Genomic DNA, 27,516 nt, shown 5'->3' on the forward strand with positions numbered 1-27,516 from the left:
GCTTCCTGAGCATATTTTGAAGTCTGCTTGTCTCCTGCTCTGTCCTGCATCTTTCAGATAAGTTATTTGTCTTCTTGAATCTTTTTTTCTATTGGATCCATTTTTTGCTTGTCTCTGATTTTTGTTTAGCTGGTGTGAGTTCAGCCTGGTTCCCTGCTGGGACCTGTGCTGGACACTGTTCCATATGCCACAGCGTAAGTTAGTCTTTTTGGTAACCAGTTCACACCAGAGTTCTGATTTAGTGGGGGAGAGGTTTTGTGGCCTCAGTATTTTTGCATATCAGACGTGTTCGATTTTTCTTAGGGTTTTTTGCGTGATTGCAGACAGTATCCTTTCCTGTCCTGTTCTATCTAGACAGTTTGGGCCCCATCATTTGCTTACTCTATTCTCTGCCTGTGTTTTGTGCTTCATCTTGTCTCACCAGCAATATATGTTCCGGGGCTATCTTTTCCTTTGGGGTTCTACTCCAGGGCAGTTTAGCTTTCCCATTTCTTTCTGTAGGCTTAGTTAATTCTGTGGCTGTGCCGAGGCGTCTAGGGCATCGTAGGTACATATCACGGCTAATTCTAGTTGTGTTGTCAGTTTAGGGGTCTGCAATCCGCTAAGCTACCAACCTCTCTGATTATCTAGTTGCCTAGTCTATTCCCCTGCTATCCTCCTCAGTTACCTAATCATAACAAATGCGTTACAGATTTAGATCAACTCCTTCTTCAGATACTACATAATCTACATTAATATATTTTGTAACACCTGAAGAAGGAGTTGATCCAACTCCAAAACACATTGTTTTAAAGTTTTTTTTTAAAATAATTCTGATCCTCTACACTTGGCCCATCATTCCTCCTTGGTAACGCCTGAACACCATTGCAGCAATTTTCCTCTATATCCTGATCCTATTGCAAATTACCCATTTACAAGCAGCTATATCCCCTTTATACAAATTAACTCTTTAGATGCAGATATGTTCTCTTGGAGACTCTTTATACATTTTATACACAGCTTAACCTTCCTCTTTCATATTACCACTTTAGCAGCAGCAGCTGTATCCTCCTCCTTTATCTGGGCTGAATAATACACAGAGATATCACATGTTATAACATGACTAATATCTAACAATATTCCATATGAAGCAAAGTTCAGGCTCCTTGTTGGAAAGAAAATTTACATCTGATTCGCTTTTAGTTGATTCATTGCCATTTGGGTTGTTTTAGTAAATTAATTCACTATGTTTGCGATTTTTTGGTGATTTTTTTAAATAAAAAATAAGGCAATTGAGTCTCCCATTTTATTCTGTGGAATAGTGAATTGTAAAAATGGTGAAACAGGCTAAGTCCTTCCAGATCTGATCACAAGGTTGCTTGTCACCATTTAGGTCTCGCATAGATCAAATCTGCCAGTCTCATAGTTGGTATCTCCCACCACATTTTTTTTCTCACCCTTGAAAAAGAAAATGTGTATTTCTATAATTAACCATTGCCCTGTTGGAATATACCAAACTGCATTTACTTGTCTGTTAAACTGCTGCTATTAACCACTGCCCTGCTAGAAGATACCAAACTGCATTTACTTGTCTGTTAAACTGCTGCTATTAACCACTGCCCTGCTGGAAGATACCAAACTGCATTTACTTGTCTGTTAAACTGCTGCTATTAACCATTGCCCTGCTGGAAGATACCAAATGGCATGTACTGGTCTGTTAAACTGCTGCTATTAACCACTGTCCTGCTGGAAGATACCAAACTGCATTTACTTGTCTGTTAAACTGCTGCTATTAACCATTGCCCTACTGGAAAATACCAAACTGCATTTACTTGTCTGTTACATTGCTTCTATTAACCATTGACCTGATGAAAGATATCCGACTGCATTTACTTCTCTGTTACATTGCTGCTATTAACCATTGACTTGATGGAAGATATCAAACTGCATTTACTTCTCTGTTACATTGCTGCTGTTAACCATTGCCCTGCTGGAAGATACCAGACTGCACTTCTCAATTACTTCTGCTACTTCCGATACTGCTGTTTTCTGTGTGTTTCCACAGAGCTGACTCTGCTCCATCTTGCTACCTGGTGTATCCACACACTTGGCTGTGCTTCATTTGCGCTACCTTCTCCACTCTTTTTTGCCGTTATGCATGCACTACTGCTGTGGTCCTGGCTGATCCAAGTGTCATCCCTCAAGACATTATTCTCTGCAAAGTCGCCTCCACTCCGTGCTGCTCACCTCAGACCTACAGCTTAGAGAATCCACCTCTCCAGGTGAGTATATAACAAATGTCATCTAAGGGCTCTTTTTATGTTTTTTCCTATAAGTGATAGCTCCTCTTTAGGATCGTGATGAACTTACCTCTCCATAAATCTCAATATATCATAAATATCCTCATTTAAATGGAAGAAAAAATAGGTTCCTTTCTCTGCAACTGATCGCTTATCAATTCTGAGTTCATCCGCTCTCTAGTGAAATCAATCACACTACAGGGAGATCTCTAATTCATTTTAATTAGCTAGAAAAAAATAACTGTAATTAAAGTCTAAGAACTGAATCTTATTAGGCGATAAAATGATCTATGTTCTGTTTTATATCTCATCTGCAGGAAATGGTAATATCCGCTCTTCTAAAAATGCTGACTTTCTTCCCTTTCAAAATGGATTCAAAAATATAATGTGATGTTAAAAAGATAAAAAAAAGAAAGAAAATAAAATAAATGGCTTCTACAGAAGTTATAAAGTCCAGATACCAAAATTGGATACTGGGGAAAAAGAGCCCCACTATCATCAACACTATGCTACTCTGTGCCCTCTTGAGTTGAGAAAATATACCCCATCTTCATAAGGACATGAAGAAATACAGCCTACATTTCAATCATATATTATTTTAATGTTTTACTCCGCTGGACCACCAGGGCTCATATGGATTTCCTAACAGACACAATGGTAAGGAGTAAACTTCAAGAACATTATCAGCTAATAATCTTACAGTTTGGGTCCAACATGAAGTTATAAAACCAGAGATATTAGACAATGGGGAAGAAAACAGCCTCACTATCACCACTAGACACCAGGGAGAGAAGGTATTATATAATATTCTATACAATCTATACCCATTTTAGTTTGGAAACTGTTAGGGACGGCGGAACGCACTAAATGTAAAATAATAGAAAGTGCGTTCGCCACCCGGGGTCCACCGTGCAGAGGTGTTAAACTGCTGCGATATAATGGCAGCCGCACAATATGGCGGTATATCGCACACGGGTTGAAAGTCACCCGGTGTGCACTGGGCGTACTCTGTTAGCTTCACAGAGACGCCTAAGGCCTGTTTCACACTTCCGTTTTTTGACGTCAGTCAAAATCCGCCAATTTTAGAAAAAAACGATTCGCCAAAAAAGGGGCGGATCCGTTTTTTTCCCCCATAGACTTACATTAGTGGCGGATCTTGACTGACGGTTGTCCGTCCCACCCTGTTTTTGGCTGATACGCCAAGATTTTAGCGTCTCCCGGGCGGATGAGACGGACCCTGCAATGTTTTTTTTCCTTGACGGTCCGTCAATTTTAAGTGCGCATGCCCGGAAGCTTTACTCTGGAAAGCATTTTAACCCTGAAATGCCGTTCCGGGAGCGGCGAAATCTCTCTCTCTCTCTCTCCTTCCAGACCGCGGTCGCTTTAAATGTTTCATCTTCGGCGGATCCGTCCATATTAGCGTCCGCTGACAACCGTATGTCACAACGGAGGAGGATCCGTTAAATTTTGTTTTTAGCGGCTGTCAACTGTCCGCCATCAACGGAAGTGTGAAACAGGCCTTAGACATAAACATAAGTACTGAGCCTGTTGGACTTACAGGTCTCAGAGAAATGCACGCACGGTATATGGTCACAGGAGCTGAGCCCAAGGCAGAGGGACAGAGTCCGTCTAGACCTACCGTGTGTGCGGCGTCGCTACCGCGGACGCCCACAGGTGCTGCAGACCACAGCACGGTGACTGACACAGCTGCTATGTGACAGTGCCCAGGAGGGGCGCACTGTCGGACGCTAGTTAGGTGATGATATGCACTGTGGCCTGTAGCGTGCCACTGACTGGCGCTGACTCTATGACTAAGTCCCTATCCACACATGTAATATCAGAGGGAGGGGAGTCTTAATGAGTCATTCGCAGGTTCATGCATCCGTCATCATTCACACATGTAGCAAGTAGAGTCTATACTAGTGCATGGCCGAGCGGCCATGCGGACCTTTTATAGCCGTGCGCTTCCGGGACCTTCCAGATCTCTGAGATGGACCAATGAGATCAGGAGAAGGACCTGAGCATGTGACTCCCGATCTCCAATGGGAGATCGTCTCGTGAGCATGCCCAGAAGCACGACGAGAGGACTTAGCCTCTGGAGCGTTTTGCTACAAAGCAGCCTGCATTGCTATTACTGACCCAAAGGTGGCAGCAACAGCCAGACCCACAGAGCAGGTCTGGGCAGAGCGTCTGGGACGCTGAGACTGCTGAGCAATCTCCTCTGCGGTCGATAAACAATGAGAGACCGCAGAAAGTGAGGCTCTGGATTCCTGCTGAGCCGCTGCAGGAACCCGACGCCTAACAGGAACTATACTATATCCTTTACCTTAGGATCATATCATATATTATCAATCCACTGGACCACCAGGGTTTATAGGGCTATCCTAATACACAAATGAAGGGGTAGAAACTTGAAAAATCTTTATTAGGCCCTCGCCTTACAAGTGCCATTTATAATATTGGTGTCTTCTTAAGTGGTGGAATTAGCTTAAGGCTCCCTCATACACAAAAGTCTTGGTAAAACATGTTCTTCTCCAAAAGCTATGCCCCTGATTAAAGAATGATAGTATCTGCACAAGACCCCAAGAAATACAATCTGCTTTCTTTTACGCCCACTGTAAACGATGAATTATAATAACCAATATTTGGATGTTATTAAATTATTTCAACACTTTCCCTGTACCAGACCACCAGGACTTATAAGATTCCCCTAAAAGCTATCAGGGATTAAAAGTCTTTTACTCACAAAGGACTAACTAAAATTAAAAGGTTTCCAAGGAAAATAACTTACTCCATTTTCCCCTTTCATTAACTTAAAATTCCGAATAAATACCTCTTTCTTCCACCAGACCACCAGGAGTTATAAGGCTCTCCTAAAAGCTATCAGGGATTAAAGGTCTTCTCCTCACAAACGCCCACTTGGTTTTAAAAGGTCTCCAGGAAAAAAAATTAACTTACTCCTTTTTCCTCATTCATTGAATTAAACCCTATCTATCCCTTTCTTCCACTAGACCACCAGGGGTTATAAAGCTCCTTCTCCTTACAATGAACCACCTAAATTAAAAAGTCTCCAAGCAGCATAACTTATTCCATCTTCCCTTTTGATGGTATAATAGGAATTAAAACCCAATATATCTATTTCTTTTCTCCACTAGGCCACCAGGGATTTCATAATTGATTAATGGTAACATTTGTATATTTTAAAAATTAGTAAAAACACCTGTTGTTTAGAAATATACGAAATAAGATCTTTCTCTATCTTAAATGAAATCACGAACGTACAAAACAAATATGAGAATACACGAACAATGAAGTAAATATTAATGTGATAAACTACGTTAAGTCGATCTCTTATCATTTTCTTTGTAGGTCTTGCTGGATGCTGGTGCCCAACACATGTCTCATTGCTATGGAAACAAGAGATGTTGAAGATCAGTCCCATGACACCCGATGGTGACACAACGTGATGAAGGGCAGCGCACGTCTGCGTGCGGACATTAACACAACGCGGGGATCTGATTGTATACAGTGTGCAATATAATATGTATCATAATATTCTACATTGTGTGGCTATGGCAAGAAAGAAAAAAAAGAGTAGGAAAAGAAAGAAAGAAAGAATAAAAGAAAGAAAGAAAGAGAAAGAAAGAAAGATAGAAAGAAAGAGAGAAAGAGAGAGAAAGAAAGAGAAAGAGAGAGAAAGAAAGAGAAAGATAGAAAGATAGAGAGAAAGAGAAAGAAAGAAAGAAAGAAAGAGGGGAAAGAAAGAAAGAAAGAAAGAAAGAGAGAAAGAAAGAAAGAGAAAGATAGAAAGATAGAGAGAAAGAGAAAGAAAGAAAGAAAGAGGGGAAAGAAAGAAAGAAAGAAAGAAAGAGAGAAAGAAAGAAAGAAAGAAAGAAAGAGAAAAAGAAAGAGAGAGAGATAGAAAGAAAGAGAGAGAGAGAGAAAGCAAGAAAGAAAGAGAGAAAGAGAGAGAAAGAAAGAAAGAGGGGAAGAAAGAAAGAAAGAGAGAGAGAAAGAAAGAGAAAAAGAAAGAGAAATAAAGAAAGAAAGAGAGAAAAAGAAAGAGAAAGAAAGAGAGATAGAAAGAAAGAGGGGAAAGAAAGAAAGAGAGAAAGAGAGAAAGAAAGAGAGAAAGAAAGAGAGAGAAAGACAAAGAAAGAAAGAAAGAGAAAGAAAGAAAGAAAGAGAGAACGAAAATATAGTAGATAGATACATATATGGATAGATAGATAGATAAGATAATAGATAGCTAATAGATGATAGATAGATAGATAATAGACAGATAGTAGAAAGATAGATAGATATGAAATAGAGATATTAGATAGAGTCACAATGTTTTATTATTTTGTTTAATATGTATTAATCATAATAAATTAATAAAAACGTTGGTTATGGCGGCATCTTTATTTCTTTGCTGCCTTTCATCTTTAAACTAACGTTGTTTAGCTTTTCCATAAAAAAAAAAAGACGTTCTGCTCCATGATTCCACTCACAGCGGTGCAGATCTCCTAATAGCTGTCATTGTTTTTCAGTGCAATTGTACCAAAGTGTATATAGACATAAATAATCCCACCAAACCCCAACATGAAATATATTGCCACTGTCTGCAGCCCATCTACCGCACATATTACAGCATCACTATATTAGATATTGTAGCCCCTGGCACAGCAATATGTATTCTGCAGAGTGATAAATCCTCACTAACCAGAATCAAATCACATAAGCTCCAGTTTAAGGTCTCAGGTCAGTGAATGAGGGGCATGGTTTTCTTACATTGTCAGTATAATAAAAAACAACTGCACCATAAAATAGTAAAAATATGTATCTGATATCAGAAGCCCGTCAAGATTGGGCTGCATTAAAAAAAACCTACAGAGGCAGTTTCATCAGGGTTTAGGGCAAAGGTATTAATACTTTAATATTTTATGACTTCAACTAGTATTTATATTCTTGTATATAGGGGCAGTATTATAGTAGTTATATTCCTGTACATAGGGGCAGTATTATAGTAGTTATATTCTTGTACATAGGAGCAGTATTATAGTAGTTATATTCTTCTACATGGGAGCAGTATTATAGTAGTTATATTCTTGTACATAGGAGCAGTATTATAGTAGTTATATTCTTGTACATAGGAGCATTATTATAGTAGTTATATTCTTGTACATAGGCGCAGTATTATAGTAGTTATATTCTTGTACATAGGAGCAGTATTATAGTAGTTATATTTTTGTACATAGGAGCAGTATTATAGTAGTTATATTCTTGTACATAGGGGCAGTATTATAGTAGTTATCTTCTTGTACATAGGAGCAGTATTATAGTAGTTATATTCTTGTACATAGGAGCAGTATTATAGTAGTTATATTCTTGTACATAGGAGCAGTATTATAGTAGTTATCTTCTTGTACATAGGGGCAGTATTATAGTAGTTATATTCTTGTACATAGGAGCAGTATTATAGTAGTTATATTCTTGTACATAGGAGCAGTATTATAGTAGTTATATTTTTGTACATAGGAGCAGTATTATAGTAGTTATATTCTTGTACATAGGAGCAGTATTATAGTAGTTATATTCTTGTACATAGGAGCAGTATTATAGTAGTTATATTCTTGTACATAGGAGCAGTATTATAGTAGTTATATTCTTGTACATAGGAGCAGTATTATAGTAGTTATATTCTTGTACATGGGAGCAGTATTATAGTAGTTATATTCTTGTACATAGGAGCAGTATTATAGTAGTTATATTCTTGTACATAGGAGCAGTATTATAGTAGTTATATTCTTGTACATAGGATCAGTATTATAGTAGTTATATTCTTGTACATAGGAGCAGTATTATAGTAGTTATTTTCTTGTACATAGGATCAGTATTATAGTAGTTATATTCTTGTACATAGGGCCAGTATTATAGTAATTATATTCTTGTATATAGGGGGCAGTATTATAGTAGTTATATTTTTGTATATAGGGGCAGTATTATAGTAGCTATATTAATGTACATAGGAGCAGTATTATAGTAGTTATATTCTTGTACATAGGAGCAGTATTATAGTAGTTATATTCTTGTACATAGGGCGAGTATTATAGTAATTATATTCTTGTATATAGGGGCAGTATTATAGTAGTTATATTCTTGTATATAGGGGGTAGTATTATAGTAGTTATATTCTTGTACTTAGGAGGAGTATTATAGTAATTATATTCTTGTGTATAGGGGGCAGTATTATAGTAGTTATATTCTTGTATATAGGGGGTAGTATTATAGTAGTTATATTCTTGAACATGGGAGCAGTATTATAGTCGTTATATTCTTGTACATAGGAGCAGAATTATAGTAGTTATATTCTTGTACATAGGAGCAGTATTATAGTAGCTATATTCTTGTACATAGGGGGCAGTATTATAGTAGTTATATTCTTGTACATAGGAGCAGTATTATAGTAGTTATATTCTTGTACATAGGAGCAGTATTATAGTAGTTATATTCTTGTACATAGGGGGCAGTATTATAGTAGTTATATTCTTGTACATAGGGGCAGTATTATAGTAGCTATATTCTTGTACATAGGAGCAGTATTATAGTAGTTATATTCTTGCACATAGGAGCAGTATTATAGTAGTTACATTCTTGGACATAGGAGCAGTATTATAGTAGTTATATTCTTGTACATAGGGGCAGTATTATAGTAGCTATATTCTTGTACATAGGAGCAGTATTATAGTAGTTATATTCTTGTGCATAGGGGCAGTATTATAGTAGTTATATTCTTGTGCATAGGGGCAGTATTATAGTAGTTATATTCTTGTGCATAGGGGACAGTATTATAGTAGATATATTCTTGTACATAGGAGCAGTATTATAGTAGTTATATTCTTGTACATAGGGGCAGTATTATAGTAGCTATATTCTTGTACATAGGAGCAGTATTATAGTAGTTATATTCTTGTTCATAGTAGCAGTATTATAGTAGTTATATTCTTGTGCATAGGGGCAGTATTATAGTAGTTATATTCTTGTGCATAGGGGACAGTATTATAGTAGTTATATTCTTGTACATAGGAGCAGTATTATAGTAGTTATATTCCTGTACATAGGAGCAGTATTATAGTAGTTATATTCTTGTACATAGGGGCAGTATTATAGTACCTATATTCTTGTACATATGAGCAGTATTATAGTAGTTATATTCTTGTACATAGGAACAGTATTATAGTAGTTATATTCTTGTACATAGGAACAGTATTATAGTAGTTATATTCTTGTACATAGGAACAGTATTATAGTAGTTATATTCTTGTACATAGGAGCAGTATTATAGTAGTTATATTCTTGTACATAGGAGCAGTATTATAGTAGTTACATTCTTGGACATAGGGGCAGTATTATAGTAGTTACATTCTTGGACATAGGAGGCAGTATTATAGTAGCTATTTTCTTGTACATAGGAGCAGTATTATAGTTAGTATATTCTTGTACATAGGAGCAGTATTATAGTAGTTATATTCTTGTACATAGGAACAGTATTATAGTAGTTATATTCTTGTTCATAGTAGCAGTATTATAGTAGTTATATTCTTGTGCATAGGGGCAGTATTATAGTAGTTATATTCTTGTACATAGGAGCAGTATTATAGTAGTTATATTCTTGTACATAGGAACAGTATTATAGTAGTTATATTCTTGTACATAGGGGCAGTATTATAGTAGCTATATTCTTGTACATATGAGCAGTATTATAGTAGTTATATTCTTGTACATAGGAACAGTATTATAGTAGTTATATTCTTGTACATAGGAACAGTATTATAGTCGTTATATTCTTGTACATAGGAACAGTATTATAGTAGTTATATTCTTGTACATAGGAGCAGTATTATAGTAGTTATATTCTTGTACATAGGAGCAGTATTATAGTAGTTACATTCTTGGACATAGGGGCAGTATTATAGTAGTTACATTCTTGGACATAGGAGGCAGTATTATAGTAGCTATATTCTTGTACATAGGAGCAGTATTATAGTAGTTATATTCTTGTACATAGGAGCAGTATTATAGTAGTTATATTCTTGTAAATATGGGCAGTATTATAGTAGTTATATTCTTGTAAATATGGGCAGTATTATAGTAGTTATATTCTTGTACATAGGGGCAGTATTATAGTAGTTATATTCTTGTACATAGGAGGCAGTATTACAGTAGTTATATTCTTGTACATATGAGCAGTATTATAGTAGTTATATTCTTGTACATAGGAACAGTATTATAGTAGTTATATTCTTGTACATAGGAACAGTATTATAGTAGTTATATTCTTGTACATAGGAACAGTATTATAGTAGTTATATTCTTGTACATAGGAGCAGTATTATAGTAGTTATATTCTTGTACATAGGAGCAGTATTATAGTAGTTACATTCTTGGACATAGGGGCAGTATTATAGTAGTTACATTCTTGGACATAGGAGGCAGTATTATAGTAGCTATTTTCTTGTACATAGGAGCAGTATTATAGTTAGTATATTCTTGTACATAGGAGCAGTATTATAGTAGTTATATTCTTGTACATAGGAACAGTATTATAGTAGTTATATTCTTGTTCATAGTAGCAGTATTATAGTAGTTATATTCTTGTGCATAGGGGCAGTATTATAGTAGTTATATTCTTGTGCATATGGGACAGTATTATAGTAGTTATATTCTTGTACATAGGAGCAGTATTATAGTAGTTATATTCTTGTACATAGGAACAGTATTATAGTAGTTATATTCTTGTACATAGGGGCAGTATTATAGTAGCTATATTCTTGTACATATGAGCAGTATTATAGTAGTTATATTCTTGTACATAGGAACAGTATTATAGTAGTTATATTCTTGTACATAGGAACAGTATTATAGTAGTTATATTCTTGTACATAGGAACAGTATTATAGTAGTTATATTCTTGTACATAGGAGCAGTATTATAGTAGTTATATTCTTGTACATAGGAGCAGTATTATAGTAGTTACATTCTTGGACATAGGGGCAGTATTATAGTAGTTACATTCTTGGACATAGGAGGCAGTATTATAGTAGCTATATTCTTGTACATAGGAGCAGTATTATAGTAGTTATATTCTTGTACATAGGAGCAGTATTATAGTAGTTATATTCTTGTAAATATGGGCAGTATTATAGTAGTTATATTCTTGTAAATATGGGCAGTATTATAGTAGTTATATTCTTGTACATAGGGGCAGTATTATAGTAGTTATATTCTTGTACATAGGGGGCAGTATTATAGTAGTTATATTCTTGTACATAGGAGCAGTATTATAGTAGTTATATTCTTGTACATAGGAGTAGTATTATAGTAGTTATATTCTTGTACATAGCAGCAGTATTATAGTAGTTACCGGCATATTCTTCTATATACAGGCAGTATTATTGTAGCTATATTTTTCTCTATTGGTCCATCTATACCATTGATCACATTATTTAGCCAAACATTCGAAATCCTTTGAGCAAACATTATCAATAAAAGCCTGAATTTACCTTATGAGATAAGTGTGAATTTACAGATATATTTTGAGATTGTTTTGTTAATTAAGCAAGGTGTAAATTGGGATGTCTCTACATGAGGAATGATGGTAGCGTTAGAATACCTTCCTTACTGTGTGTGATATGGCAGCACGTCCAAGTGTGAACTGAGCTGTGAAGGCAGATCTAATTTTGCAAAAAATCAGCTGAGAATATCAGTCTAGGGCTGAATCTCTAACAAGAGTCACATGAGCTTAGATACATGTCAGAGCCTGCATCACGCTGAACTTTACTTAAGCACTTCTGTTCTTGGTCCCTTAAAAATAATAAAGAGAGGACTGTTAGACCCTTTACCGGATGGCGGCATAGGGCATTTACCAGGGCATCACTTCTAAGACATCACCTATCTGCTGACACCATCTTAGGGATCATGCATGACTTGATGGCTTGACTATGTCTTGCTCGTTACGCTCTGAAGACAAGACGCTTGCATGGCACATTGGTTACAGTGTTCTGGGTCAGACATACATGGATAATCAAATTCTTTCCACTGGAAGCGGAGAACAGAAGGAAAACCTTGTGGCCAAAGCCCTACTCTCATTTCCTCTTTATATCCTATTGCAAGTCTGGACTTCTTAACCCCTTCCTCTAAAATAACGTACAGGTTCAAACAAGGAAAAAAGTTGTGCAAATATATATTGTGTAACTGAGAATAATGCCTAAAAAATGTACAACTATCTATACCTGATGGAACGCCAAGAGACAAAAGTGAAAAGCATTATGATTTCAAAGCATACCGGTCAATTTACACAAAACCTGTAAAACTCCATAATATTGCTGCCCTCGTTCCCCAGAATAAGATGAAACTTTTTTTTTTACAAAGCAAATACCTTTCTAATATGTGAAGGATATGTCCCATTTCTTCTACTCTCTAACCTGCCATTCACTTTTTTTTTAGTAGGTGGTTTCTCTTTATCAGCATTCTGTCGGCATTACAGGTGTAGGAACTTTTCTCCATTTATTGAGTAAGCCACATGACAGGAGAAGGATGCTGTTTAATAAAAGGAGCAAAGTCCTGAAATAAAAGTGTGCCTCTTTTTTTTTCTTGTATGCAGTTTGACAGATGGAAAGGTAGGAGCAGAGAGACTAATACCTGCCCCCGCTTCTTTTAGAATTACAAAGGCCTGCTCTCATTTTACAGAGAGACAAAAAAACACCTCCATTTCCTGTGTAGAATCAAAGACTGGCACCCACTTCTTGTTGAGAAACAAAGACACACCTACACTTCCTCTATAGAAACAAAGACACGCCCCCACTTCCTCTATAGAAACAAAGACACGCCCCCACTTCCTCTTTAGAAACAAAGACATGCCCACACTTCCTCTTTAGAAACAAAGACACACTCACACTTCCTCTATAGAAACAAAGACACCCCCCCACTTCCTCTATAGAAGCAAAGACACGCCTCACTTCCTCTATAGAAACAAAGACACGCCCCCACTTCCTCTTTAGACAAAAAGACACGCACCCACTTCCTCTTTAGAAAAAGACACACCCCCACTTGGTCTATAGAAACAAAGACACGCCCCCACTTCCTCTTTAGACAAAAATACATGCCCCCACTTCCTCTTTAGAAACAAAGACATGCCCCCACTTCCTCTATAGCAACAAAGACACGCCCCCACTTCCTCTATAGCAACAAAGACACGCCCCCACTTCCTCTATAGAAACAAAAATACGCCCCCACTTCATCTTTAGACAAAAAGACACGCCCCCACTTTCTCTTTAGACAAAAATACACGCCCCCGCTTCCTCTATAGAAACAAAGACTCACCCACACTTCCTCCTTAGACAAAAAGACATGCCCCACTTCCTATTCAGAAACAAAGACACGCCCCCACTTCCTCTTTAGACAAAACGACACGCCCCCTACTTCTTCTTTAGAAGCAAATACACGCCCCCACTTCCTCTATAGAAACAAAGACATGCCCCCATTTCCTGTACAGACAAAGACCTGCTTATCCCCATCATTCTCTCCACAAAGGAATTATCCCCATCATCCTCTCCACAAAGGAATTATCCCCATCATCGCCTCCACAAAGGACTTATCCCCATCATCCTCTCCACAAAGGACTTATCCCCATAATCCCCTCCACAAAGGAATTATCCCCATCATTCTCTCCACAAAGGAATTATTCCCATCATCCTCTCCACAAAGGAATTCTCCCCATCATCCTCTCCACAAAGGACTTCTCATTATTCACTCCACCTCAGATTTTTTCTTTATCCATCATTTTGCTAATCCTTTTCCTTGATCTTGAATTCTCCAAATGACACATCTCCCTAACCCCCGCACAGTTAATGTCACATTTCTCCAACCTGCTATTGATAAATGTCTCATACTCTCCTCATTCATACACTAATAATTTATTTCTCTATCATTTAGATTCTTCTTAATTGTGCACTCCACCAATAATGAATGCTTTTATCCTTCGCAAATTCATTGTTGTTTCATTCTGATCTGCTCCTAAACAGTGACATCTACTCTAATCATCCTCTCCATTAACTTATCAACCCATAACTATTGATGTATATTTCTAATATCCTCTCTCCCCTCTGTTAATCGCTATAACACTACATGATCCTCTTCACACAAGGCTTTAACCCTCTATATTCAAAAGACCATCATCTCCACCAATGATTGTCCCCATCATCCACTCCACAAATGACTTATCCCCATCATCCACTCCACTGCTGATTTATCTCCATTATCCACTCCTCCAATGACTTTGTAAGAGAAAGTTCTTACTGGGAAAGTTGGAAGAGCCAGACAAAATTCTCTTATAACTTATCGCCCCTCAACCGCTCTACTAATGACTTATCGTCATCATCCACTTGACAGTGACTGATCCCCATCATCCTCTCCACCAATGATTCATAGCAGATCATCCATTCCACCAAAAACTTATCCCTATCATCCACTCAACTAATAACTCATCGCCATCATCTATTCCACCAATGATTCCTTGCCCATCATCCACTCCATTGACTGTTTGTTAGGCAATCCCCACATGTGTTGAGGTTGTCTAACAACCGCAAATCAAGCAGCCGCAAACACTTGAACGTAATATGCGAGCATGCCCAAGATACTCCAATAACACCCGAACGTGTTTGAATAAGACATCCGAGCACGTTCACTCATCACTACTCATCACCCACCATCCATTCCACCACTGACTTATTCCCATCATCTGCTCTACCACTGACTCATTGCCCATCATCCACTCCACCACTGACTTATCTCCATCATCTGCTCTACCATTGACTCATTGCCCATCATCCACTCCACCACTGACTTATCTCCATCATCTGCTCTACCATTGACTCATTGCCCATCATCCACTCCATCACTGACTTATCCCCATCATCTGCTCTACCATTGACTCATTGCCCATCATCCACTCCACCACTGACTTATTCCCATCATCTGCTCTACCACTGACTCATTGCCCATCATCCACTCCACCACTGACTTATCTCCATCATCTGCTCTACCATTGACTCATTGCCCATCATCCACTCCATCACTGACTTATCCCCATTATCTGCTCTACCATTGACTCATTGCCCATCATCCACTCCACCACTGACTTATCTCCATCATCTGCTCTACCATTGACTCATTGCCCATCATCCACTCCATCACTGACTTATCCCCATTATCTGCTCTACCATTGACTCATTGCCCATCATCCACTCCACCACTGACTTATCTCCATCATCTGCTCTACCATTGACTCATTGCCCATCATCCACTCCACCACTGACTTATCCCCATCATCTGCACTACCATTGACTCATTGCCCATCATCCACTCCAGCACTGACTTATCCCCATCATCCGCTCTACCATTGACTCATTGTCCATCATCCACTCTACTCATGACTTATCTCCATCATTCTCTCCATCAATGACTCATCGTCATCATCAACTCCTCCAATGACTTATCCCCATCGTCCACTCCATCCGTGACTCATTCCTTTCATATATCCATCTCTTGTGTTCCATTTCCATCCTGAGGAGACTTCTCAGGGACGACTTAGTAGGACTTGCTGCATTATGTAGTAGTGACGTTTTATTCTTCTCTTCTACCTCTTCATATATAAGACGTTGTAGCTGCCGGATTCTAGACCTTCCTAACGATATAATCAATTGTATGTGACACATTACTGTTCTCATACATCACATTCATTATTATGCATCTCTGCACTAATGAGAGTTATAGCTAATTCATTTCAAGTCGGATTAAGTTGTAATAATATAATCCTCACCCATGGATTGTCTGCACTTGGAGGAGATGCCAAATATCACCCAGAGATTAACACTTGAAGCCACAGTACAATTATGACACCAAAATCCACAGTAATCTGTTATATGGGACATGTGTGGATGACACTGTACTGGGGATGTGGTGATATCTACAGATAACACACACTCTTATAGGGGCATGTGCAGCAGGTACATTGCATTGCTATAAGCAATATTAAAGGGGTTGTCCAGCCTTAAAATATTGATGACCTCCCAACCAGCGGGATATTAACATATTTAGGACTCTGTCTTGGGTGGCTGACTGCATGTCCTAGTTATAACAACTTGCTTCCTTAGGGTACAGATGTGGTTGAACTCACAGGTGGAGCAGGGAGCAGCCATTGGCGCTCTGCTCCACCATCCAGCCTGTGCAAACCCTCTGCATCTCCTGTGGCTTAGTATAGAGTTTGTGTCCTTCTCTTTCCTGTCATCAAGTTGGAAGGTATGTAAAAAACGATATTAATAAAATTTCTAATATAAATGATTATTATCATTATTATATTAACCCCTTAACAACCGCCGATGCGCCTTTCAACGGCGGCAGTTAATGGTACTTTTCCTCAGTGCTGCCTTTTAACGGCACTGAGAAAGAAGTGTATAGTGCCTACCGGGGGTAGCCGAGACCCCGGAGAACATGATTCGGGTCGGTTTTTACCTACCCCAGTGTTACGATCACCGTTATTCACGGAATACCGGCGACCACAAAAAAAAAGTATGATTTCCTATTTATTTCTCTCTCCTCTGATATGATCTAGCACATCAGCGAAGAGAGACATGGGGTACCCCAACCCCCCAGTACCTCGGGTGTCCCTCCGTCCCTCCGAAGGTGTCCCCCTTCCCTCAGTGTCTTCTTCCAGGAAGAAAATGGCGGGTGTGCCAGCCAAGACCTGCCGGCTAGCACCCGGCAACAATAGATTTCTCCTATTGGTTCATTTTGGTCACTGTGATAGATCCTATAAAAGTGATCAAAATTTAAAAAAATAGTAGCTAAAAAACCCCTTTATCACCCCCTTAGTTAGGTAAAAATAATAAAATACTTTTTTTCCATTTTCCATTAGGGTTAGGGTTTGGGCTAGGGTTAGGGTTGGGGTTAGAGCTAGGGTTAAGGTTGGGCTAGGGTTGGGGTTAGGGTTGGGATAATGTTGGGGCTAGGGTTGTCTTGGGGTTTGGGTTGTGTTAGGGTTGGAGTTAGAATTGGGGGGTTTCCACTGTTTAGTTACATCAGGGGTCTCCAAACCCGACATGGTGCCCACCATCGATTCCAGCCAATTTGCATTCCTAAAGTTAAATGGTGCTCCCTCCCTTCTGAGCTCTGCCATGCGCCCAAACAGTGGCTTTCTCCCACATACTTGGTATTGGCGTACTCAGGAGAAATTGCACAACAAATTTTGTGGACTATTTTCTCCTGATACCCTTGTGAAAATAAAAAAGTTTGGTTGCAATGTAAATATTTTGTGAAATAAGTAAAATGTTCATTTTTTTTCCTTCCACATTACTTTAGTTCTCGTGAAGCACCTGAAGGGTTAATAAACTTCTTGAATGTTTTAACCCTTATAACATCCTAACAAACAAAAAAAAATTACATTTCCAAAATTGTGCTAATGTAAAGTAGACATGTGGGAAATGTGTTTTGTTAACTATTTTGTGTGATATGACTTTCTGATTTAAAGGCTCAAAAATTAAAAGTTTGAAAATTGCTAAATTTTCAAAATTTTTGCTAAATTTCAGTTTTTTTTTTCATAAATAAACGCAAATCATATCAAATAAATTTTACCACTAACATGAAGTACAATATGTCACGAAAAACCAATCTCAGAATTCGTAGGATCCGTTGAAGCGTTCCAGAGCTATAACCTCATAAAGTGACAGTGGTCAGAATTGTAAAAATTGGCCCGGTCATTAAGTACCACATTGGCTCTGTCACGAAGGGGTTAAATGTTGTACATTTCTGTAATACTATTATTACTGATAATAATATTACTTACTACCTGAAGAAGAACGACATACTAATGTACTCTTGGACCAACGACGGTTGAGCATTATTTTTTAGCCACACCCCTGAATAAATAAAGGTGACACCCCCGATTATCTCAGACATCATCAAATAAACATCATCCATAAAGCCGCCACGTCCCTTGAATAAACTATTTCTCATCACTTCACTTGGAAAAAGCTTAAAATCAAAGCTGTCCGTATCATTGACATTGATAAAGTACGTCATATCATTTATTTCTATACTTCATGTAGTGTCCATGTTCCCAAATCATCAGTTAGAGAATTTTTAAGACATCGTACATGTAATTATCAATGCAGCAACCCAACAAAGCATCCAACATTAATTCAGCAGGATTATCCTTACATCTCCCCTCCCCCACACGCACAAAAAAAAACAACAAAGCGCCGTCTTCCTATAAATCCCCGTTGCTGAGGGATTTTTGTATATTAATGTAATATCTGCTGAGCCCACACCTGCAGAAATACCCAGGGAACAGCCTGTATAAAAGCAGGCGATAATAGGACGAAGCTTCATTAAGTTACACGACTCTCGCGGGGGGAGACGTGTATTTGGAGCTGAAAACTACAGCGTGCCTATATGAAAAACGTGATAGAGCAGATATTGGGTACATAAAAAGGGGCCGCATAAGGAAAGGGATTTTTTTTCCATTACATTTTTTTTATTTAGAGATGAGCAAATTAGTTTTGCAGGACGGTCAGTAATCTATGGCCGCTGCAAACCGCCTCCTACTTGGCGCAATGTCACGGTGTGCGTCGTGCCATAATGGTGACATTGCCCTGGGCTAATAAATCAGATTCTGACCGGTAGGAGGGCTCCCGTGTGGTGGTGGGGACATGCTGTGAGCATGCTCAGTAACCTGTGCAGAGATCCCTGCGCAGAGTAGGAAGCCGTCTCCTGCAATTATTGTCAATTGTCGATCATGTGTCTAAGGCTCAAATTGAAAAATCGACTCCCGTTCCATATAGAAAAAAAAACCCTTTAAATTGACTTTCAGAATATGGGGAAAAAAAATCTGCAAATATTCCATCTGTTCAGATATTTTTAATATAAAACTTCAGAATAATACAAAAGAATGAAGATGTTCTGACATGAGGCAAGTGTTACATCTTTTTGAATTTCTTTTTTTTGCTTCTGTCTGTAAAATTCAGGCAGAGCCCTAAGGTCGTATTCTTGTGACCGTGTTGGGGGGGTTTGCAGTTGTAGTGTGACCGCCCCGCTATATCTCCTGTGTGTATGAGGTCCAGATGATTTGCAAATTAATAAATAATGTGAATCGAACACTTTTTTTTTGTATTAAACAGTATTTTGTTAATTGTTGTTCCGTGGTCACCAATCATAAAGGAACCGCAGGGGCGATCAATAAAGCAAAAGTCGTGACTCCGGTGATCTGCCGCTTCCACGAATGTTGTCGCTGGCTGAACGGCTGTAAATAAGTAATTGGGTGACGCACGGTTTACAGATAAATCACTGCGATCACAGAACAGTTTAGTGCGGACGGCGAGGAAAGTGGACAGTGGAAAGGATGATGAAGCGGCTCTACGCGGTTCTAATCACCGCATCCGCTGATATGGTCACAAATAAGACAAGAACGCGGCGCTCACCAATCAGCCCTAGAAAGAATCATTGATTTGCGGGGGAGGGGAGGGGAAGCTCCCCCAGAAAATCAATATGGACCCTGGTAGTTTTTTCTTGTTTGTATAATAGGAAAATAAACTCTTATATTAAACAGGATCATATCGCCCTAATGGGGAAGTTCTCTGAACAGTCCGGTGTATTATACCTATGTGCAGGGGTCTGTACACAGAATCTGGACCACCCATGGCTATATTACACTGAATTTACAGCAAAAAACGGACCCCCTCAGTGCTACTGAATCAAACATACAGCACAACCCAGACCCCCACAAAGCTACTGAACCAAACATACAGCACAACCCGGACCCCACAAAGCTACTGAACCAAACATACAGCACAACCCGGACCCCCACAAAGCTACTGAACCAAACATACAGCACAACCCAGACCCCCCCAAAGCTACTGAACCAAACATACAGCACAACCCGGACCCCCACAAAGCTACTGAACCAAACATACAGCACAACCCAGACCCCCCCAAAGCTACTGAACCAAACATACAGCACATTCCGGACCCCCACAAAGCTACTGAACCAAACATACAGCACAACCCGGACCCCCACAAAGCTACTGAACCAAACATACAGCACAACCCAGACCCCCCCAAAGCTACTGAACCAAACATACAGCACATTCCGGACCCCCACAAAGCTACTGAACCAAACATACAGCACAACCCAGACCCCCCCAAAGCTACTGAACCAAACATACAGCACAACCCAGACCCCCACAAAGCTACTGAACCAAACATACAGCACAACCCGGACCCCACAAAGCTACTGAACCAAACATACAGCACAACCCGGACCCCCACAAAGCTACTGAACCAAACATACAGCACAACCCAGACCCCCCCAAAGCTACTGAACCAAACATACAGCACAACCCGGACCCCCACAAAGCTACTGAACCAAACATACAGCACAACCCAGACCCCCCCAAAGCTACTGAACCAAACATACAGCACATTCCGGACCCCCACAAAGCTACTGAACCAAACATACAGCACAACCCGGACCCCCACAAAGCTACTGAACCAAACATACAGCACAACCCAGACCCCCCCAAAGCTACTGAACCAAACATACAGCACATTCCGGACCCCCACAAAGCTACTGAACCAAACATACAGCACAACCCAGACCCCCCCAAAGCTACTGAACCAAACATACAGCACATCCCGGACCCCCACAAAGCTACTGAACCAAACATACAGCACAACCCGGACCCCCACAAAGCTACTGAACCAAACATACAGCACAACCCGGACCCCCACAAAGCTACTGAACCAAACATACAGCACATTCCGGACCCCCACAAAGCTACTGAACCAAACATACAGCACAACCCGGACCCCCACAAAGCTAATGAACCAAACGTACAGCACAACTCAGACCCCCACAAAGCTACTGAACCAAACATACAGCACATCCCGGACCCCCACAAAGCTAATGAACCAAATGTACAGCACATCCCGGACCCCCACAAAGCTACTGAACCAAACATACAGCACATCCCGGACCCCCACAAAGCTACTGAACCAAACATACAGCACATCCCGGACCCCCACAAAGCTACTGAACCAAACATACAGCACAACCCGGACCTCACAAAGCTAATGAACCAAACATACAGCACAACCCGGACCCCCACAAAGCTACTGAACCAAACATACAGCACAACCCGGACCCAACAAAGCTACTGAACCAAACATACAGCACATCCCGGACCCCACAAAGCTACTGAACCAAACATACAGCACATCCCGGACCCCCACAAAGCTACTGAACCAAACATACAGCAAAACCCGGACCTCACAAAGCTACTGAACCAAACATACAGCACAACCCAGACCCCCACAAAGGCAAGCCCGGACGCCTGCCCCAAAGGGGCTACAGGGAGGGTGCACATGACTAAGGAGGGATGCTAGGCCTGAGGGTTAGTGAAGGGTAAGGTGTAGTGCTTTTGTGTTTGTGGGGAAGGTGTGGGTTGGAGCTATGGGGCTTATGGTGCAATGTGAGTTGGCAGGGAGTGGTCAGTAGTGCTTTGTGCTTGTGGGGAAGGTGTGGGTTGGAGCTATGGGGCTTATTGTGCAATGTGAGTTGGCAGGGAGTGGTCAGTAGTGGGATGGATATATAGGGCAGAACTGTGGGGGGATGGTCATTCCTTACCTTGCAGACGTCCGGAATCGTCAGCTCCTCACATCTGGGACTTCAGCTTGAATCTTTGGATCCAGAAGATGGAATACCTCGTGGCACAGATGTAGAGGATGATGGAGCAGCGCGGCCAGCAGTGGATGAAGGAACAGCTGCAGCGATGGTCTGGTGATGGCGACGGCGGAGAAGATGGGACCCCTCTGCCTCCGAAGCGGCAGCGACGATCACGGCCTCCTGAGCACCTCAGCCCGGAGTTAAGTTTGCAGCGGAGGATGAGCCCCATTAGCAGACCTGTTGCAGAAGACATGGCAGGGCCGGAAACAGAAGTCGAGAAGCAGGCTGCAAGGTAACGGGGCGGTGAGTGACGTGGCCGGCCTCCCCTCCATTTCGGATCGCGGCACACAGTGGTGACGCGCACGTCGCGGCCACGTTACCCGGCGTGGTCACCTGACCCGGCGCGGTCATCGGCATCGGTGGACGGCGGTGACGTGACGCAGCAAGGAGCCCGGTGGCGAGGTGGTGTGTGACTTCACCGGCCTCATTTCCTTTCTCGCGGCGCTGGGGGGAAGCGGGCGGTGGCTCGGTCATGTGGCCACCCTTCAGCTGCCAGGGGCCACAGGTCATGTGGTCCGGCGTCGCGTTCCCCCGGCGTTGGGTGCCAGATTCAGGAGGTGTTGCCTGCGGCTGGAGCGCCAACCTCCCCCCCGTTTGAGGCTCCGAGCCGGTGACTTTTTGCCATGCGTTCCCGGACAGACAGTCGGTCTGGGCGCTGGCGCTGCGGCCCAGGAGGGCTGCAGTCGGCGTAGATCCATGGAGAAGATCGCAGTTGCGGTGCTCGACACGGAGGACACGTGACGGCTGTTCCGTGGGGTTCCACGGAGTCAGCCTAGTAAGTAAGGCTCACTTAAACCTTTATTAATGTCTAGATTATATTGGTTGGGAAGGGTGTTGCTACGTATGGTTTCGGGTGTTTGTCTGGGGGTTTGGAAAGATACGCGGCTGGTCCATGTGGACAGCGTTCGAATCTGTGAGGGAATGGTTGCTTTGTGGTCCAGGAGGCTGTTTTGTGCACTTCATGAGTGTTGGGAGGTATTTTTTAATTTCATGCTAGTTTGCTTTTATGATAGTGGGTATATCTATAGGTGACGACATCATTTTATTTTGGTTAGTATAATTGTGCTTGCATTCTCTGGGTGTTTGTGTATGACTGGTGGTGATTCCATGGCGGTTTGTGAGTAATTCAGGTGGTGATACGGATATTGGCAGAGCGGTGGTGGATAGCCATATCCATGCCAGTTTTATGGTTTATTGTTATAGGCATGGGGTCTTTGGGCTGGAGGATTATCGCCACGCCAAGTATTTGATAAGGGTTTGATGGTAGTTCACTGATGTGGTGAGCTGTTTTATCGCCGCGCCTAGTATTTGATAAGGGTTGATATTAGTTCACTGATGTGGTGAGCAGTTTTATCGCCGCGCCTAGTATTTGATAAGGGTTGATGTTAGTTCATTGATGTGGTGAGCAGTTTTATAGCCGCGCCTAGTATTTGATAAGGGTTTGATGGTAGTTCACTGATGTGGTGAGCAGTTTTATCGCCGCGCCTAGTATTTGATAAGGGCTTGATGGTAGTTCACTGATGTGGTGAGCAGTTTTATCGCCGCGCCTAGTATTTGATAAGGGTTGGATGGCAGTTCACTGACGTGGTGATCTGTTTGGGTAGTGCATCGGGCGGCTTAATCTTTCACGTTACAGTGGGGTGTGTTCTATTGCTGGTCAGAGGTGAGGGGGTAGGTGGTCGAGTTTTCATTAGGGTGTGTTTTATTTATATGCCGGGTTCGGTTCTCCAATAGGGGCTTTGAGTGTACTAAGGGTTTTCATGTTTTCATGTTCACTAGGGGCATTTTGGTTTGTTGCGGCAGACGTTCTGGTGAGGTCGAGATGCTTGGGACGGCAGATCTTTCGGGAACCTGCCTTTCTGGCAGCAATGGATGACATTTCCCCCGGGGGGCTTGGAGTTGACCTTTTACCGGATTTGTTTTCCTGGTTAATTTCTGGGGGTATGTAGATATGGCGTGGAGCTGGGGTTATGGTTGGTCAATGTCCGGTTGTTGAGGTCCGTGGTTTGGTTTCTGTGTGGTAGTCGGGGATTATCTGGTATTAGGGATGGTGCAGTGCTTATTTTCTGTTCATGGTCCAACCTGGGACTACTATCTGGTATTAGGGAAGGTGGTGTGCTTATTTCTGTTCATGGTCCAACCCTTGACTACTTTGGGTTTCTTCATGCTCAGGGCGTTGTTGCGGTTATCATGTGTTTGGATAAGTCAAAGTGTTTGATTCACCTGGGGCCCTATGTCTAAGTCAGGTTAGGTTAACGAGTACATCGTGTCAGGTCGGGGGTCAGGTAGGTTCCCGTGTATATCGCGCTGCTGTTTTGGGGGGTTGATTTTGGTTATTGAATACGTGGGGCTACGATCCACTGGGGGTTTTTGCATGATCTGCAGTCATATGGCGTTCTTACGGTAATTTGCTGGTCGTGGCTGCCCTGGGGCAGTTTTAACAACTTTTGTACGTATGGACTGGTGGGTTCTCACTGCGGTTCTTTAGGGTTGCCGATTGAGCTTTTGGCAGACTGTATCGGGTGGTATTTGTTACAGCCGTTGATTGCAGTTACGTAGGAGTTTATTATACAGAGTGGATAGTTTTTCGTTACAATGGGCTAGGAGGTTTATTGTGGGTGCAGCTGGTCCTGCTTTGCCTTCTGGGTATACAGCTCTCCTTAGAGTCTTTTCTTTTTGGGTGCCCCGGGACGGGGGGGCCAGGGTGAAGTGTTGCGCAAGGATGATGCAACATTTGAGTTGGGTAACCCAGCGTGTGCTTTACTGGTCTCGGGGGTCCTGGTTGGTGAACAGTTTGTTTATCCAGCGGGTGTTGTTCCATTTGTCAGGAATTCTGTATAGAGCATGAGGCAGGACATGTTGTTTCGATGGCCGTGTGAATGGTCTCCCGCGTGGGTGTAGCCCGTCCGGCAATACATGGCTATGTCATTTATTCCGTTATGCGCACTTGTCAGGACCGGCTGGTATTATGGGGACATGGTTGTGGTGCAGCGCTGATGCGGGGGAGGTGTACTTTAGGTAGTGGGTGAGCAGGTTGCAGCTATAACATTACTTTCATTAATGTCGGGCTGGTGGTACGCTGTGGCAGGGGAAGCTAGTGCAATGTGCATCGACTTTTAATGATTCTAAGGACCTGGTAATCGTCTGGGGCTGTGCTCCGTTTGGGGGTGCTTTTTGCGGTGCTTTAAGGCTGAGTGGTGGACAAGCATCGGGCACCGGTGAGTGCAATGTTTTGACGGATGGCCCGGGTTTATGGTGTCTGGGGTTTTCGGGAGACGTGATGTGTGTCTGAGTTTTCCTGGACTTCAGGTGGTGTGGAGTCGCTTTTCTTTCTTTTGTGAGTAGTGTCGAATCCGCAGTTCAGCTGGGAATGGGTGCGGAGTACATCTCACTTTTGGTAAGAGGGTGGCAACAATAGTGTTGTGATTCTGGGTTCGAAGTGCACGGGTGATGCACACAATTAATTCGTTCCGGGTCGTGGTGATTACGGGGTGGATTGGTTTATGTTTTCTAGTTGGGTGGATATTTTAAGATAGATGCTATCACGCAGGGTTGACGGGACCAACAGCGTTTTGGTACTGCACGTGTGTGGTGGAGACTTGGTCGCTGGGGCGTCAAGGAGTTTGATCTGAGACATCGGGCCTGAATGCTCCTGCCTGGGAGCCATGCTCGTGTTGTTGTTCATGACTATATAGTGGGGAACGTTTTTCAAGAATCTGTCGGAGGTTGGGGAACCAGCGTAGGTTCTGTTGTTACGTCTATAATGGTTGGCTTTGATTATTATCAGGTGGAGTGCAATTTTCTGCCTGGGAGCCGTGCTCATGTTGGTGTCCATAGGGGCTCCTGTTTGGAATGACTACATAGTGGGTTTTACTGGGCACATTTTCAAGAATCTATCGGAGGTTTGGGGAACCAATGTAGGTTCTTTTGTTCACGGCAATAATGGTTGGCTTTGATTAATTATTAGGTGAAGTATAATTTTCGGAGGCGCCTGCAATGTTGCGGTCTCAACGAGGCAGAGGCGGCGGCTCAGGTTGGGGACTGGTCGCGCAGGCGGTGCATAGGATTGGACGATGCGGTTGGCAAGTTGCAGGTCTTGGGTGTGGCTGACCTTGTTGTACTGGTATTTTGGTGTAGGTTGGCATTGTGAGGTCTAATGGGGATCAGTTTTGATTGATTGGTCTTGGTACAGAAACATTGGTTACTCGAGCCGCAGAGTCGGCTCGGGTTGGGTTTTTGGTGGTGGTACTCGCACGTACAAGGTGTCATACGTGCTCGCGGTGGCGGAAAAGAGGGGGGTATTTGAAGTCGGTGGATTGCACAAAGAGCGGGGGGGTGAACCCAGTGCAGGAGCGGGTTACCCCTGGTGGTGCAATGGTATACTTGGTTAAGGTGGGTCCCAGCTGTGCTGGGTCACAGCGGGACATGTTAACGTGGGACCCTGCTGTGCTCGGTGACAGCGGGGCATGTTAACGTGGGTCCCTGCTGGGCTGGGTCCCAGTAGGACATTGGTTGGGCAACACTCGGCTGGGTGTCCTCGAGCCGGTGTGGTGCGGCTGAGGGCACGTGGTGGAGCTGGTGTTGCAATCATGTACAATGGGTTTTGCAACACTCGGCTGGGTGTCCTCGAGCCGGTGTGGTGCGGCTGAGGGCACGTGGTGGAGCTGGTGTTGCAATCATGTACAATGGACTCTTCATTTACCCCCCTCCTTTTGCTGGTGGTTATGTTTATGGAGTATTTCTACGTTTATGGATAAAAAAAAGTCAAGGCAAGCCCGGACGCCTGCCCCAAAGGGGCTACAGGGAGGGCGCACATGACTAAGGAGGGATGCTAGGCCTGAGGGTTAGTGAAGGGTAAGGTGTAGTGCTTTTGTGTTTGTGGGGAAGGTGTGGGTTGGAGCTATGGGGCTTATGGTGCAATGTGAGTTGGCAGGGAGTGGTCAGTAGTGCTTTGTGCTTGTGGGGAAGGTGTGGGTTGGAGCTATGGGGCTTATTGTGCAATGTGAGTTGGCAGGGAGTGGTCAGTAGTGGGATGGATATATAGGGCAGAACTGTGGGGGGATGGTCATTCCTTACCTTGCAGACGTCCGGAATCGTCCTGCCCTCCCGCCCTAATTTTAGGATCTTCTGGAGATCGACATGGTGAAGAGAAGAAGAGGTTTGACGTTGTCGCAGCAGTCGGCGGAAAGGAGGGGGGTATTTGAAGTCGGTGGATTGCACAAAGAGCGGGGGGGTGAACCCAGTGCAGGAGCGGGTTACCCCTGGTGGTGCAATGGTATACTTGGTTAAGGTGGGTCCCAGCTGTGCTGGGTCACAGCGGGACATGTTAACGTGGGACCCTGCTGTGCTCGGTCACAGCGGGGCATGTTAACGTGGGTCCCTGCTGGGCTGGGTCCCAGCAGGACATTGGTTGGGCAA

At 42.1% G+C, this 27,516-nt stretch overlaps 1 protein-coding gene and 1 long non-coding RNA gene across 2 annotated transcripts in view; one reads left to right on the forward strand and one right to left on the reverse strand.

Moving 5' to 3' along the window:
* The window catches only part of LOC141049275 (uncharacterized), a 40,072-nt gene extending 34,039 nt beyond the window's left edge, over nucleotides 1-6,033 (forward strand). The window contains exons 2-3 of the long non-coding RNA XR_012220316.1: nucleotides 2,045-2,261; nucleotides 5,649-6,033. This is a non-coding gene — a long non-coding RNA (uncharacterized lncRNA). The remainder of the gene's footprint in view (nucleotides 1-2,044; nucleotides 2,262-5,648) is intronic.
* TMEM163 (transmembrane protein 163) overlaps nucleotides 1-27,516 on the reverse strand; it is a 143,355-nt gene that overhangs the window by 74,092 nt on the left and 41,747 nt on the right. The window lies entirely within an intron of this gene.

This window comes from Dendrobates tinctorius, unplaced genomic scaffold (assembly GCF_039654945.1).
Source record: "Dendrobates tinctorius isolate UK_male_01 unplaced genomic scaffold, ASM3965494v1 ptg000143l, whole genome shotgun sequence".
Lineage (NCBI taxonomy): Eukaryota > Metazoa > Chordata > Amphibia > Anura > Dendrobatidae > Dendrobates > Dendrobates tinctorius.